At 35.2% G+C, this 15,172-nt stretch overlaps 1 pseudogene; it reads left to right on the top strand.

The window, feature by feature from the left end:
- Positions 1 to 15,172, top strand: part of LOC120240078 — a 96,287-nt pseudogene that overhangs the window by 21,351 nt on the left and 59,764 nt on the right.

Raw genomic sequence — 15,172 nt, forward strand, 5'->3', positions numbered from 1 at the left:
TAGAAACAGCATTTAACAAAATGCAAAATCTTTTCATGATAAAATTCTCAACAAATTAGTGCAGAGAGAACATACCTCAGCACAATGAAGGCCATTCATGGCAAGCCTACATCTAACATCATACTTGGTGGTGAAAAAATAAAAGTTTTTCCTGTTAAGGTCAGGAATAAGACAAAAGTGCTGTTTCTAATCAACTTTCACTGTTTGTAATCAACATAGTGCTGGAACTCAGAGTAATTAGGCAAGGAAACAAAATAAATGACATCCAAATATGAAAGGCAGAAGTTAAATTACCTCCATTTGCAGACAACAGAATTTTATACATAGAAAACCTTAAAGATTACACCATAAACAGAGCTAATAAATACATTCAGTAAAGTGATAGGATAAAAAAATCAATATGTAAAAGTCAGTCACATTTTTGTACACCAATGAAAAACTACCTGAAAGAGAAATTAAGAAAACAGTCCCACTTAAAGTAGCAACAAAAACATAAAAAATACTTAGAAATAAATTTAACCAAGGAAGTGAAAGATCTATACACTGCAAACTGAGACACTGATGAAAGAAATTAGAGAAGGCACAAACACATGCAAAGACACTTTGTGTTCATGGATTTGGAGAATTACTATTGTTGAAGTAGTCATAATACCAAAAGCGCTGTGCAGAGTCAATAAAATATCTGTCAAAATTCAAACTGAATTTTTCACAAAAATAGTAAAAGAATATCTAAAATACATGTGGAAACACAAAATACCCCAAATAGCTGAAGCAGTCTTGAGAAAGAATAATGCTAGAGGCATTACACTACCTGGTTTCCAACTGTATTATAAAATTATAGCTCAAAACAGTATGATACTAGCTTAAAAACAGACATAGACCAAAGGAACAGAATAGACCAGCAATAAACCCTGACATATAAGGTCATCCGTTGATAAGGATGCCAAAAACACAAATGGGGAAAAATAATCTCTTCAATAAATGGATTCTCTAACTGGATTAAAGAACTAAATATAAGACCTGACACTACAATACTTCTAGAAGGAAACACAGGGAAAAAGCTCCTAGACATTGTCTTGGCAAGATAGATACATAGATAATTGATAGATAGATAGATGATGATAGATGATAGATGATAGATAGATAGATAGATAGATAGATGATAGATAGATAGATAGATAGATAGATAGAAAATAGACATAAAAATGTTTAAACAGCAAAGCAAAAATAAATAAGTAGACTACATGAAACTAAAAAGGTTCTGTACAGCAAAAAACAAAAATCAATAAAATGAAAAGTTAACCTATGAAATCAGAGAAAATGTATGCAAACCACATATCTATTAAGGGAGCAATACATAAAATATATAAAGAACACTTATAATTCAATAGCAAAAGATAATTTAATTGAAATGGGCAAAGAACCTCAATAGGCATTTTTTCCAAAAAGATACATAAATTACCAATAGGTATATGAAAAACTGTTCAATATCATTAATTAACAGGGAAATGCAAATAAAATCATGGGTTATATCCATTAGAATAGCTACTATCAAAAAGAGAGAAGATCAAAATTGTTGGCAAGGATGTAGAGAAAATGTACTTTTTGTGCACTGTTTGTAGAAATATAAATACGCTACCACTATGGAAAACAGTATTTTAGAAACAGAATTAGCTCAAAAATTTGAATCAAATACTTGAAAATTAAAAATAAAAAAGTAGAACTGCAATATGATCTGACATTCCCATCACACACACACACACACACACACACACACAACACACAACACACATATACATAAATATATTCAGCCATAAAAAAGGAAATCCTACCATTTGTGACAATAGTAATGAACATGGAGAGCATTATGCTAAAGTGAAATAATGCATAAAAAGGCCAATACTGTATGATACCACTTATATGTGGAATCTTAAAAAAATAAAATAAACTCATATAAATAGAGTAGCATCGTGGTTATTGGGTTTGGGGAATGGAGGAAATAGGGACACAATGGCAAAAGATAAAATATTCAGTTATAAGAAGAGTAAGTTCTGAAGAACTAATGTATACAATTGTGAGTATAGCTAATATTCTGTATTGTAAACTTCAAAATCACTCATGGGAGATCTTGTGTTTTCACCACACACACACACACACACACACACACACACAGGGAACTATGTGATAATGAATATGCTAATTAACTTGATTATGGTTAATCATTTCACAATAAATATGTATACCATATCATCACATTATACATCTTAAATATATACAATTTATGTCATTCATACCTCAATAAAGTTATGGAAGGGGCGCCTGGGTGGCTTAGCCGATTAAGCGTCCGACTTTCGCTTACGTCATGATCTCGCGGTTCGTGGGTTCAAGCCCCGTGTCGGGCTCTGTGCTGACTGCCAGCTCAGAGCCTGAAGCCTGTTTCAGAGTCTGTGACTCCCTCTCTCTCTGACCGTCCCCTGCTCATGCTGTCTGTCTCTCTCTCTCTCCTAGAAATAAATAACATTAAAAAAAATAAAGTTATGGAAAAAATAAACTCTTTACAATTTGTAAATGATTGAGTGTGGCTCTGTTACAACAGAACTTAAAAAAAATTTTTTTAATGTTTATTTATTTTTGAGAGAGAGAGAGAGAGAGACAGAGCATGAGCAGGGGATGGGCAGAGATAGAGGAAGACACAGAATCTAAAGCAGGTTCCAGGCTCTCAGCCATCAGCACAGTCTGACATGGGGCTCAAACTCATGAACTGTGGGATCATGACGTGAGCCGAAGTTGGACGCTTAACCAACTGAACCACTCAGGTGCCCACCAGTGCAAATTTATTTATGGACTCTGAAGTTCTAATTTCAAAAAAAAAAAAAAAACTAAAATTAAAAAAACAAACATTATTTTAAATGCAGATGTAGATGACAATATCATTATATATATATGAGATATGCAAATTAACATGTGAAGTATTCTGTATTTTTGTTTCGTTTAGTCATCTCGGTTCTCTTTACTATTATTATTTATTTTATTCTCCTAGACTTAAAGATGATACTTGCAGTTTCATTCATCAAATAGCTCACACATTTGCCAGGGATGGAAAGGATAGAAGTTCCACAATAAAAATATATGGTAATATCACTGAAAGGGAACCATCTGACATTGAGTAACAATTAAAGTTCAGGATTTTGTTTTATTTTATTTTTTGTTGTTGGTGGTTGTGTGTGTGTGTGTGTGTGTGTGTGTGTGTGTGTGTTTGAGAGAGACAGAGAAAGAGAGAGACAAGGAGAGAGAGCACAGATGAGGGAGGAGCAGAGGGAGAGGGAGGGAAAGAATCTTCAGCAGCTTCCATACCCATCATAGAGCTCAAGGAGGGGCTTTATCTCATCACTGTGAGATCGTGACCTAAGCTGAAATCAAGATTTGGATGCTTAAGTGACCGAGCCACCCAGGCACCACAAACTTCAGGGTTTTTTTTTTTTTTAATATTTTTTATTTATTTTTGAGAGAGAGAGAGAGACAGAGCATGAGCAGGGGATGGGCAGAGATAGAGGAAGACACAGAATCTAAAGCAGGCTCCAGGCTCTCAGCCATCAGCACAGTCTGACATGGGGCTCAAACTCATGAACTGTGGGATCATGACCTGAGCCAAAGTCGGAGGCTTAACCGACTGAGCCACCCAGGTGCACCCCCAAACTTCAGTTTTATTTTGAAAGAGAAATGTACTATTTTAAGAAGGTCATCCAGACAATGGCTATTCTTGGATATTCATAGAAACTGTATATACACCGGAACAGGCAACACCAAGATAATAAATGTACAGTGTTTCTAGTAAAGTGTGTTATGTGGAGCATTATGATAAGATTAAAATAAGTGGAGATAGCCAGACTCAAAAGGGCTTTAGTATGATGGAGTGTGGCCCAATGGTTGTAGCCTCTGTATGGAGTGATGCCATTTATCATTTGAGAGACATGTCATTAGCAAATACAACAGTCATTAAATTATACATGAATAATTTACTTTTAGCTTTGTTGTTATAAATGAAAAATGATTGCATTATTGCCATTTGAATACTGCTATAAAACAAAAAGGCCTTAACTTATGTTATACAACCTAATATATGATTTCATACACTTTTGATATTTTAATCAACTTTTCTTCTTGTTCATCAGAATATATGGTGAAAGAAGCAAGTACTTCTCACAGTGTCTCCTTTACATGAAGCTAAGTTAAAAAAAAAAAAGACAGGAAAGAAAGAAAGAGAAAGAGGGACAGAGAGAGAAATAGAGAAAGGTAGAAAGGTAGGAAGATAGGAATAAAGAAAGGAAGGTAAGAAGGGAGAGAGGAAGGAAAGAAGAAATTCCATTGTACATATATACCACATTTCATTTGTCCATTCATCCATCCACAGGCAACTTGGGTTGTCACAATAGGAGTTAAGAAAATATGGAAACCTAAAGTATTTACAGAAAACACCTCTCTCCATTATGAATTATTACATGTCTTCTCACCACCAGCATCGTGCCTTAGAAGTATGTAGCATTTATAACAACACATTGAGCAAAACCAAAAGCAGAATTTTTTGATGCTAAGAAGCACATTCAGTCCCTTTAGAGATATCACTAAATTGTACCTGTTTACTGATTAATATATTACCAAGTAGCTCATATAAGTCATACTTGTCAATTGTTTCCTCTCACTTGACATAACTTTAAAAATTGTCAAACCTGGGGCTCCTGGGTGGCTTAGTTAAGCTTCCAACTTTCGCTTAGGTCATGATCTCGCAGTTCGTGGGTTTGAGCCCCGCATGGGGCTCTGTGCTGACTGCCAGCTCAGAGCCTGGAGCCTGTTTCAGTCTGTGACTCCTTCTCTCTCTGACCCTCTCCTGCTCACGCTGTCTCTCTCTCTCCTAGAAATAAATAAAAAACATTAAAAAAATTAAAAATAAATAAATAAATAAATAAAAATTGTCAAACCTGTAACTTCTAGCTTTTTCCCCCTAGTTATCTATAGAAATCTCAAAAGATTAATAGGAATTCCATAAAGACTGCTAATAATTTTCCTCTTTGTTTTATCATATCCTTTAATTTTTATAACATATCCAATATCTTAAAGATTATTTTTCAATATCTTTCCTAGCAGATTATTCAGCAAATGACAAAACAAACAATCTGAAGGATAATTCACAATCATGACAGAGACTGCAAATGCCATGCCTTGACAAGAATTCTAAACTGTATAATTGGGGAAGTATTTGTCTTTGGACAGTGAAGGAATGGAAAGGGTAGGAATCTTTCTTCAATGCAACTGAAACAACAGTTTTAAATCCCTAACAAAATGTAAACATTTTTCTTGTTAAACTCAAAACCACAGGATTTATATTCTCAGACATATGCAATCTTAGCCCGTCCACTTTTGCCATTTAATAACATGTGAACTAATCTTAGTGAATTATTGCCTATTGCCTTGCCTTCCGGCTCCCTACCTCATATTCCTGTTTCTTGTTTCCCTTTTTGGTAAACAACTTAGATGCTTGATAAACTAATTGATAGATGGCAAATCAGTTACCCTTTTAGATTGCACTTTTGTTGCAACAGAAAATAAAGTGTTTTCTTTCCTCACTTATTTTCTTATGAATTTGTTTGAGGACACATCATGTTAAGGAACATTTCCAAGGAAACCGCTTTGGAAGGAAGTAATTAAATATGCAACCATGGACTTTTTCTGGAATGTTTTCATCAATATCTGGCACAGTTTTTATTACATAATACATTACAAAAATGAGGTAGAGAGGAAGGGCTATTTGTCATTATATATGATAAACAGAACTTCCAAATGTTTTTCTAAAATGCTATATCTGGGCACCAAGTGGCTCATTCCATTAAGTGTCCAACTATTGATTTCGGCTCAGGTCATGATCTCACAGTAATGTGAGCAAGCCCCATGTGGTGCTCTGCACTGGGTGTGGATTCTCTCTCTTACTCAAAATAATAAATAAATAAAATTAAAATTAAATTAAATTAAATTAAAATGCTGTATCCTAAAATTTATCTGAAGTACACAGGAAAAACTATGTGACCTTTAATAAAAGCATAATTCATGTTTAAATGGTAAATTTCTTCTTGAAACATAGTACATTATTACAGATACTTTAAAAAATTTCCCGTAAAAAGCATGATAGCATAAATATCTTGTCTAATAACAAAAAGTGTTATGAGAAGAGTTTCAATAATTTAAAAGGCAATATTGAATATTTTTTATGATATGGCTAGACTTTTTGGGATTGATATACATTAATTTGTTTCTTATGCAGTGAATAAATGGTCTTGAGAAGATTGCACGATTTTTGGCTGTAAGTTGCTTTGACACAAATATGATTCTGGTTTATTAAAGATATGTATCTTTTATTTATTTATTTACTTTTCTTTTGAGTTTCTATTGAAATTCGACTCAGTTACGATTCAATGTAATATTAGTTTCAGGTATAGAATTTAATGATTCATCACTTACATACAATACTCAGTGCTCATCACAAATGCCCTCTTTAATATCCATTACTTATTTAACCCATCATCCAAACTACTCCTCCTTCTGTAAACCTCAGTGTATGCTGTATAGTTAAGAGTCTGTTTCCTGTTTTGCTTCTTTTCACCCCCCTTCCCCTATGGTCATTTGTTTTGTTTCTTAAATTCCACATGTGAATGAAATAATATATTTGTCATCTGTGACTGATTACACTTAGCAGAATACTCTAGCCTCATCCATGTCATTTCAAATGGCAAGATATCATTATTTTTTTATAGCTTAGTAATATTCCATTGTACATACCTATACCACTTTATCTATTCATTAGTCGATGGTTATCTGGGCTTTTCTGTAATTTGCCTATTGTTGACAATGCTGCTATAAGCATTAGGATGCATGTATCCCTTCAAATTAGTATTTTTATATTCTTTGGGTAAATACCTAGCAGTGAAATTGCTGGATCATAGGATTGTTCTTTTTTTTTTTTTTTTTTTTTTTTTTTTTTTTTTTTTTTTTTTTTTTTTTTTTTTTTTTTTTTTTTACCATTTTGAAGAACCTCCATATTGTTTTCCAGAGTGGCTACACCAATTTGCATCCCCACTAACAGTGTAAGAAGGTTCTCCTTTCTCCACATTCTCAACAACATCTGTTGTTTCTTGTGTTTTTAATTTCAACCATTCTGACAGGTGTATGGTGATATCTCATTGTGGTTTTGATATTTCCCTGATGATGAGTGATGTTAAGCATCTTTTCATGTTTGTTAGCCATCTGGATGGCTTCCTTGGAAAAATGTCTACTCATATGTTCTGCCCATTCTTAACTGGATTATTTGTTTTTTGGGTTTTGAGTTTGATAATATCTTTATAGATTGTGGATACTAACCCTTTATCAGATGTATTATTTGCAAATATCTTCTCCCATTATGTAAGTTTTAGCTTTGTTGCCTGTTTATTTCACTGTACAGATGCTTTTTATCTTGATCAAGTCTCAATAGTTTATTTTTGCTTTTATTTTTCTTAACTCAGGAGATACAGCTAGTAAGAAGTTGCTACAGCTTTTGTCAAAGAGGTTACTGCCTGTGTTGTCCTATAGGATTTTGATGCCTTCCTTTCTTACATTTAGGTCTTTCATCCATTTTGAATTTGTTTTGTTTTGTTTTTTAGTTTTTTAATTTTTTAATGTTTATTTATTTTTGAGACAGAGAGAGACAGAGCATGAGCGGGGAAGGGGGGAGGCAGAGATAGTGGGAGACACAGAATCTGAAACAGGCGCCAGGCTCTGAGCTGTCAGCACAGAGCCCGATGCAGGGCTTGAACCTATGAACTCTGAGATTATGACCTGAGTCAGACACTTAACAGACTCAGCCCCTTGAATTTGTTTTTGTGTATGGTATAAAAAAAGTGGTCCAGTTTTATTCTTTTGCATGTTGCTGTCCATTTTCCCAAAACCATTTGTTGAAGATAGTGTCTTTTTCCCATTTGATATTCTTTCCTGTTTTGTCAAAGATTAGTTGACCATATAGTGTGGGTACATTTCTGGGCTTTCTATTCTGTTGCATTAATCTATGTGTCTGTTTTTGTGCCAGTACCATACTGTCTTGTTCACTACAGCTCTGTAATATAAATTCAAATCTGGAATTGTGATACCTCCAGCATTGCATTTATTTTTTCAAGAATGGTTTGGCCATTCAGGGTCTTTTGGGGTTTCTATACAAATTTTAGGAATTTTTTGTTCTAGCTCTGTGAAAAATGTTGGTGGTACTTTGACAGGGATTGTATTAAATGTGTAGATTGCTTTGAGTAGTATAGACATTTTAACAATATCTATTCTTCCAATCCATGAGCATAGAATTTTTTTTCCATTTCTTTGTGTCATTTTTAATTTCTGTCATAAATGTCTATGGTTTTCAGAGTACAGACCTCTTTGGTTAGGTTTATTCCTAATTATCTTATTGCTTCTGGTGCAATTGTAAAAGGAATAGATCCCTTGATTTCTCTTTCTGGTGCTTTATTATTGGTATACTAAAATGCAACAGATTTCTGTAGTTGATTTTGAGTCCTGCAACTTTACTGAATTTGTCTATCACTTCTAACAATAGCTTGGTGGAGTCTTTTGAGTTTTTTACAATAGAGCATCATGTCATCTGTAAATAGTGAAACTTTGACTCTTCCTTGCAGTTTGGAAGACTTTTATTTCTTTATGTTGGCTGATTGCTGAGGCTAGGACTTCTAGTACTGTTAAATAACAATGGTGAAAGGGGAAATCCCTGTCTTGTTCCTGACTATAGAGGAAAAGCTCTCAGTTTTTCCCCTTTGAGGATGATGCTATATGTGAGTTTTTCATATATGGACTTTATTCTGTTGAGGTATGTCCCCTCTATACCTACCTTGTTAAGGATTTTAATCATGAATGGGTGATATACTTTGTCAAATGTCTTTTCTGCATCTATTGAGAGATATCAATCATCTGGTTGTCATCTTTTTATTTATGTGGTATATCATGCTGATGGATTTGTGGGTATTGAACCAAACTTGCATCCCAGGAATAATTTGCACTTAATCATAGTGAGTGATTCTTTTATTGTACTGTTGGATTTGATTTACCAGTATATTGTTGAGAACTTTTGTATCCATATTCATGAAGGATATTGGCCTATAGTTCTCATTTTTCACGGAGTCTGTTTTTGAATCAAGGTAATGCTGGGCTCATGAATGAGTTTGGGCATTTTCCTTCTGTTTCTATTTTTTGAAATAGTTTGAGATTAATGCATATAACTCATCTTTAAATATTTGGTAGAGTTCCTCTGAGAAGCCCTCTGGCCCTGGAATTTTGTCTGTTGGAAGATTACTGGTTCAATTTTTTTACTGGCTATCAGTCTCTTCAGGTTTTCCATTTCTCCTCAGATTTTCTCATTTTGATTTCTAAACCAATTTCTAAAATTTTTCAACCAATGTTTAAAAATTGGTTTTTATGTTTCTTAAATTTATCCATTTCTTCCATATTGTCTGATTAGTTGGTATATATTTTTTTCATAATATTCTTTTACAATTGTTTGTTTTCTGTGGTGTTGGTGATTTGTCCTCTCTCATTTGTGATTTTATTTATTTGGGTCCTTTCTCTTTTCTTTTTGATAAGTCTGGCTGGGGGTTATACATTTTATTAATTTTTTTCAAAGGGCCAGCTCCTGGTTGCATCGATCTGTTCTACTAGTTTTTTTTTCTCTATCATTTATTTCTGCCTTAATATTTATTATATTCCTTTTTCTGCTGGCTCTTGGCTTCACCTGTTCCTTTTCTAACCCTTATAAGTGTAAGGTTAGGTTGTTCATTGGAAATTTTTATTTTTTTCTTGAGTAGGCCTATATTGCTATATACTTCCTTCTTATGAATGCTTTTGCTGCATCCACAAACTTTTGGGCTTTTGTGTTTTCATTTTCATTTGGTTTTATATATTTTTAAAATTTCTTCTTTAATTTCCTGGTTGACCCTTTCATTCTTTTTTTTTTATATAGTTTATTTATTTTGAGACAGAGAGAAACAGCATGAGCGGGGGAGGGGCAGAGAAAGAGGGAGACACAGAATCTGAAACAGGCACCAGGCTCTGAGCTGTCAGCACAGAGTCTGATGCGGGGCTCGAACCCATGACCTGTGGATCTGACCTTAGCCGAAGTCGGACGCTTAACCAACTGAGCCACCCAGGCGTCCCTGACCCATTCATTCTTTAGTAGAATGTTCTTTAACCTCCATGTGTTTATGGCCTTTCCAGATATTTTTCTTGTGATTGACTTAAATTTTCATTATCATTGTGGTCAGAAAAGATTCAGGGTATGATCTCAGTCTTTTTATGCTGGTTGAGGCCTGATTTGTGACCTAGTATGCAATCTATTCTGGATAATGTCCCTGTGCACTTGAAAAGAATACGCTTTCTGCTGCTTTAGAATGAAATGTTCTGAATATATGTTAAGCACATCTGGTCCAGTGTGCCATTCAAAGCCATTGTTCCCTTGTTGACTTTTGGCTTAGATGATATGTCCATTGCTATAAGCAGGTTGTTGAAGTACTGTAATATTATTGTAGTAATATTAATGAGTTTCTTTATGTTTTATTATATGTGCTGCCAAAGTGAGCACATCCTTTATGTTTTATTAATTGATTAATATACGTGGGTACTTTTAAGTTGGGAGTATTAATATTTACCATATTTAGATCTTTTTGTTGGATATTTGCCTTTATTATGATATAGCACCCTTCCTTATCTCTTGTTACAATGTTTGGTTTAAAATCTAGTTTGTCCGGGGCGCCTGGGTGGCTTAGTCGGTTAAGCGTCCGACTTTCGCTTAGGTCATGATCTCGCAGTTCGTGGGTTCGAGCCCCGCGTCGGGCTCTGTGCTGACTGCCAGCTCAGAGCCTGGAGCCTGCTTCAGTCTGTTACTCCCTCTCTCTCTGACCCTCCTCTGCTGACGCTGTCTCTCTCTCTCTCCTAGAAATAAATAAAACATTAAAAAAAATTAAAAAAAATAAAATAAAATCTAGTTTGTCTGATATAACTATTGCTACTCTGGCTTTCTTTTGGCACCCATTTATATGATAAATGGATCTTAGTCCCTTCACTTTCAATCTGCAGGTGTTGGTTAAGTCTAAAATGAGTGTCTTTTAGACAGCATGTAGATAGGCTTTTTTTAATATCCATTCTGACTCCCTATGTCTTTTTTTGGAGCATTTATTCCATTTACATTCAGAGTAATTATTTATAGATATGTATTTAGTGCCATTTTACTATTTGTTTTGCTATTGTTTCTGGATATTTTACCCATTCTAGTCTAGTCTTTGTCACTTTCAGTCTTTCCTTCCCACTCAAAGAGTCCTCTTGAATATTTCTTGCGGGATTGTAACTTACTCCTTTAATTTTTGTTCTGGGAAACTTTTTATCTGTTTGTTCTGAATGATAGCCTTGCTGGATAGAGTACCCTTGGCCACAGATTTTTTTTTTTCCATTCATCCCGTTAAATATATTATGCCACTTTTTTCTGGCCTGCCAAGTTTCTGTGGAGAGATCTGCTGCTAGCCTTATGGGTCTTCCCTTGTAACTTAGGTACTTATTTTCATATTGCTGCTTTTAGGATTTTTTTATCATTATATTTTGCACATGTATGTCTTGGTGTTGGCCTGCTTTTGTTGATTTTGATGGAAATTACCTGTTCTTCCTGTATTTAGAATGTCTGTTTCCTTCCACAGATTAGGGAAGTTTTCACCTATTATTTCCTCAAATAAAACTTTTGCCCCCTTTCTCTCTCTTCTTCTGGGATCCTATGATTGATATGTTGTTATGTTTACTGGAGTTACTGCATTGCCTAAGTCTACGCTCATGAACTGTCATTCTTCTTTCTCTCTTTAGTTCCATTTCATTATTTTCCATAATCCTATATTTTATGTCACTTATATGTTCCTTGGATTCTTTCATCTTTATGATCACTACATGTAATTTTAAATCTCAGTTGTTATTTTTTCATATCCACCTAATTCATTTTTAGCTCTTTTACCTCTATGGTAAGTGTCTTCCTGGGGTCTTCCATGCTTTTCTCAAGCCCAACAAATATCTGTATGATTGTTGCTTTAAATTTTGCATCAGGCATATTACTTATATCTATTTTGATTAGATATCTGCTCATTACTTTTCTTGTCCTTTCTTTTAAGATGAATTCCTCCATCAACATTGTGTCTAGGTCTCTGTCTTCTTTTCTGCATTAGAAAATCATGTTATGTTTTCTGTTCCTGAAATAATGGCTTTATGAAGAAAAGATTATATAATGTCCAGGGCCTGGCACTTCAGGAAGTGTACTCTGCTGGTATGTTTTGGCTCCTCTATCCCTCGGGTCAATCATCTTCAGAGTTTCTTCTTGCCTACAGGGGGCAGTGTTTAGACTTTGGCCAGAAAGTGGTGAGTTTAACTATTGTGTTCTGGCCTGCTTGTTAAATGAGACTTGATGCTATTTCCATTAGAACAGAAGCATTGCAGAACTCCGTGGTCAATAGATGTAGTGTGTTTGTGTAGAGGGTTTGTGTTTCTTCTGGGGAAAGGGACTTCTGGGCTGGTACTTATGAACATTTGCCTAAGAAAAGCAGCACCAGCAGAGTGCAGGAGGGCAGTATCGGTAAGCAGGTTGGGCAGCCAGTGTTAGTGCTGTGCTGTTTACTGAAGTTGATTTATGCTGAGCAGCAGGGGATGGAAATGGTGCCAGCCAACTCCTTTACCCCTGGAGAAGAGAGTCCATGCTTGTTGTTCTCAGAGAAGTCCTCCCAGAAAAGTGAATAATTACCTCTCATGTGTCCAGACATTTTTCAGATCACTGTTTTCACACTGTTGCCAGTGTGCAGGAGCACAGTGGACTTTGGGTTCTATCCCATCCAAGTCTGCTGGTTTTTAAAACTCCAAATTTTAGGGACTTGGTGTGGTGTGAACCCACACTGGTCTTTGGGATGGTCTTGCTGCACTGAGACTGATGCAGGTTTGACCCAGTAGGATCGTCATGCCAAAGCACAAGGGCATGGGATTTGGAGCAAAGCAGGCTAAAAACAGCAAGTTGGGGTTAGCTTCTTTCAGCAGGTGTCTCTATCAAGGGGTGGGAGAGTGAAATGACACCCACTGGTTCTTTTGCCCCCAGAAAAGCAATGCCACCTGTCATAGATGCTAAGAAGAGGGAACAGTCTAACCTGTGCAACTTAGGTCGTCTTCAGATTGTGCTGTACGCCTTAGGGTTGCTTGCCTGCCTTTTCTCCAGGGCCCTGAGGTCTCTATCCCTTCCAGGCCCACGGACCTTTAAAACTCCAGTCTTTAAGCCCCATTGGTTGCATAAATTCACAAAAATCAGGCCCTCTCACTTGGGAAAGTTCTCCTTGTGTGTATCCCTGTGTGCTCTACTCTTTCTTGCTGTCCTCTGCTACTCTCCACCCTCAGCAGCTACCAAAATCCAATTCCTCCCCTAAATCATGTCTTTGCACTTCCTACCTTCTCTGATGTGGTCTTTTCTTTCCATCTAGTTGTGCAGTTTATTCTATCAGTTGTCAGGTCAATTTCTTGGGTAGTCAGAATGATTTGATATAGTAATATAGCTGTAGTCGAAGGATGAGGTAAGCTTAGGTTCCTCCTCGTAAGGTATCAGTTTAGCTCCCCTCCTATATTTTACATTTTTATAACATGGTCTCAGAGTGCAAACCAGCCATTTAATTAAGCTCTAAAGGATATATTGCCATTTGTCAGATATATTGCCATTGTCAGGTGCATAGTCATCTCCCAAATGGCACATTGCTAAGGGATATAAAGGCCAAATTGTTATGCTAAATGACATAAGTCAGAGAAATACAAATACCATATGATTTTACTTGTATGTGGAATCTAAAAATAAATCAAAACAAATGAATAATAAAAAAAATCAGAATCAGACCTGTAAATACAGAGAACAAACCGATGGTTGTCAAAAGGGAGGAGGATGGGGTGATAAGCAAAATGGATGAAGGGGAGTGAGAGATACACACCTCCAGTTATGGAATGAGTAAGTCCTGAGAATAAAACTATAGCATAGAGAATATAGTCAATGGCATTGTAGTATGGTTGCATGGTGACAGATGGTAGCCACACATGTGGTGAACACAGCATAATGAATCGAGCTGCTGAATCACTATGTTGTGTACTTGAAACTAATGTAATATCATATGTCAACCATACTCAAATTATGAAGAAGAGGAAGAAGAGAGAGGAGGAGGAGGGGAAAGACTAAACTGTTTGGAAAAACAAATATTTTCTTCCATAGGACATGATCCCCAAGTCATACAAAATTACAAGATAGATATTTTGCTGTTTTTTTTATTTGCTTTGTTTGAAGTTGCTCTTGACTCACTTAGAAATTAACAGGTACACATTAGTAATAACCCCAAATTTTATTTGTTTGGAAAGTTTCAAAGAATATATTTAGAGGTGAAACTTTGCCCCATCACCCCCTTTCCTACCTCACTATTCTCAAAATTTCAAGATACTGAAATTTATAGTGGTATGGTTCATTCAAATAGAGCAACAATATATGAGGAGTGAAATCAATAGCAAGAGAATACATAAGAAGATATTTGTGTATTTCCTTCTAACTATAAAGGTCTGCTATACCTAATTATTAGTAAATTGTCAGATACATTTTTAGAGAATGTACTGACAAAAGAATGGAAACAATATCTTATGTTTTTAGCATTTTGAAAAAGTGACACTATTGATAGAATTGGTTTTCTGGTTACCATTGAAGAGTATGAAAATATGATTTTAATTTTGGAGAGCTTTGTTATCTAAAACTGTCTGATCATATTTAATCTGTCAGAAAAAGGGCAATGTTGTTTTTGTACTTAAACTGCTGACTCCTATTTGGAATATCTTTCATGCATACATGCATCTTGCACTGTGAAATCATGGTGATGGTACATGATTAGAACTGTCAAAGTTTTATGTGTTCTTTTGAATTTATAATTTACCCCTTTTTAACTTGACAGGCGATGATTCTTTTTTCATATCTTTAAGACACTGATGAAAATATTTATATATTAACAAAATCCCACATTTCCCCACACTTTTTACAAATGATGAATACACAAAAGTGACACTGTGTTTG

Source organism: Hyaena hyaena, unplaced genomic scaffold (genome assembly GCF_003009895.1).
Source record: "Hyaena hyaena isolate Hyena2069 unplaced genomic scaffold, ASM300989v1 scaffold_249, whole genome shotgun sequence".
Classification (NCBI taxonomy): Eukaryota; Metazoa; Chordata; class Mammalia; order Carnivora; family Hyaenidae; genus Hyaena; species Hyaena hyaena.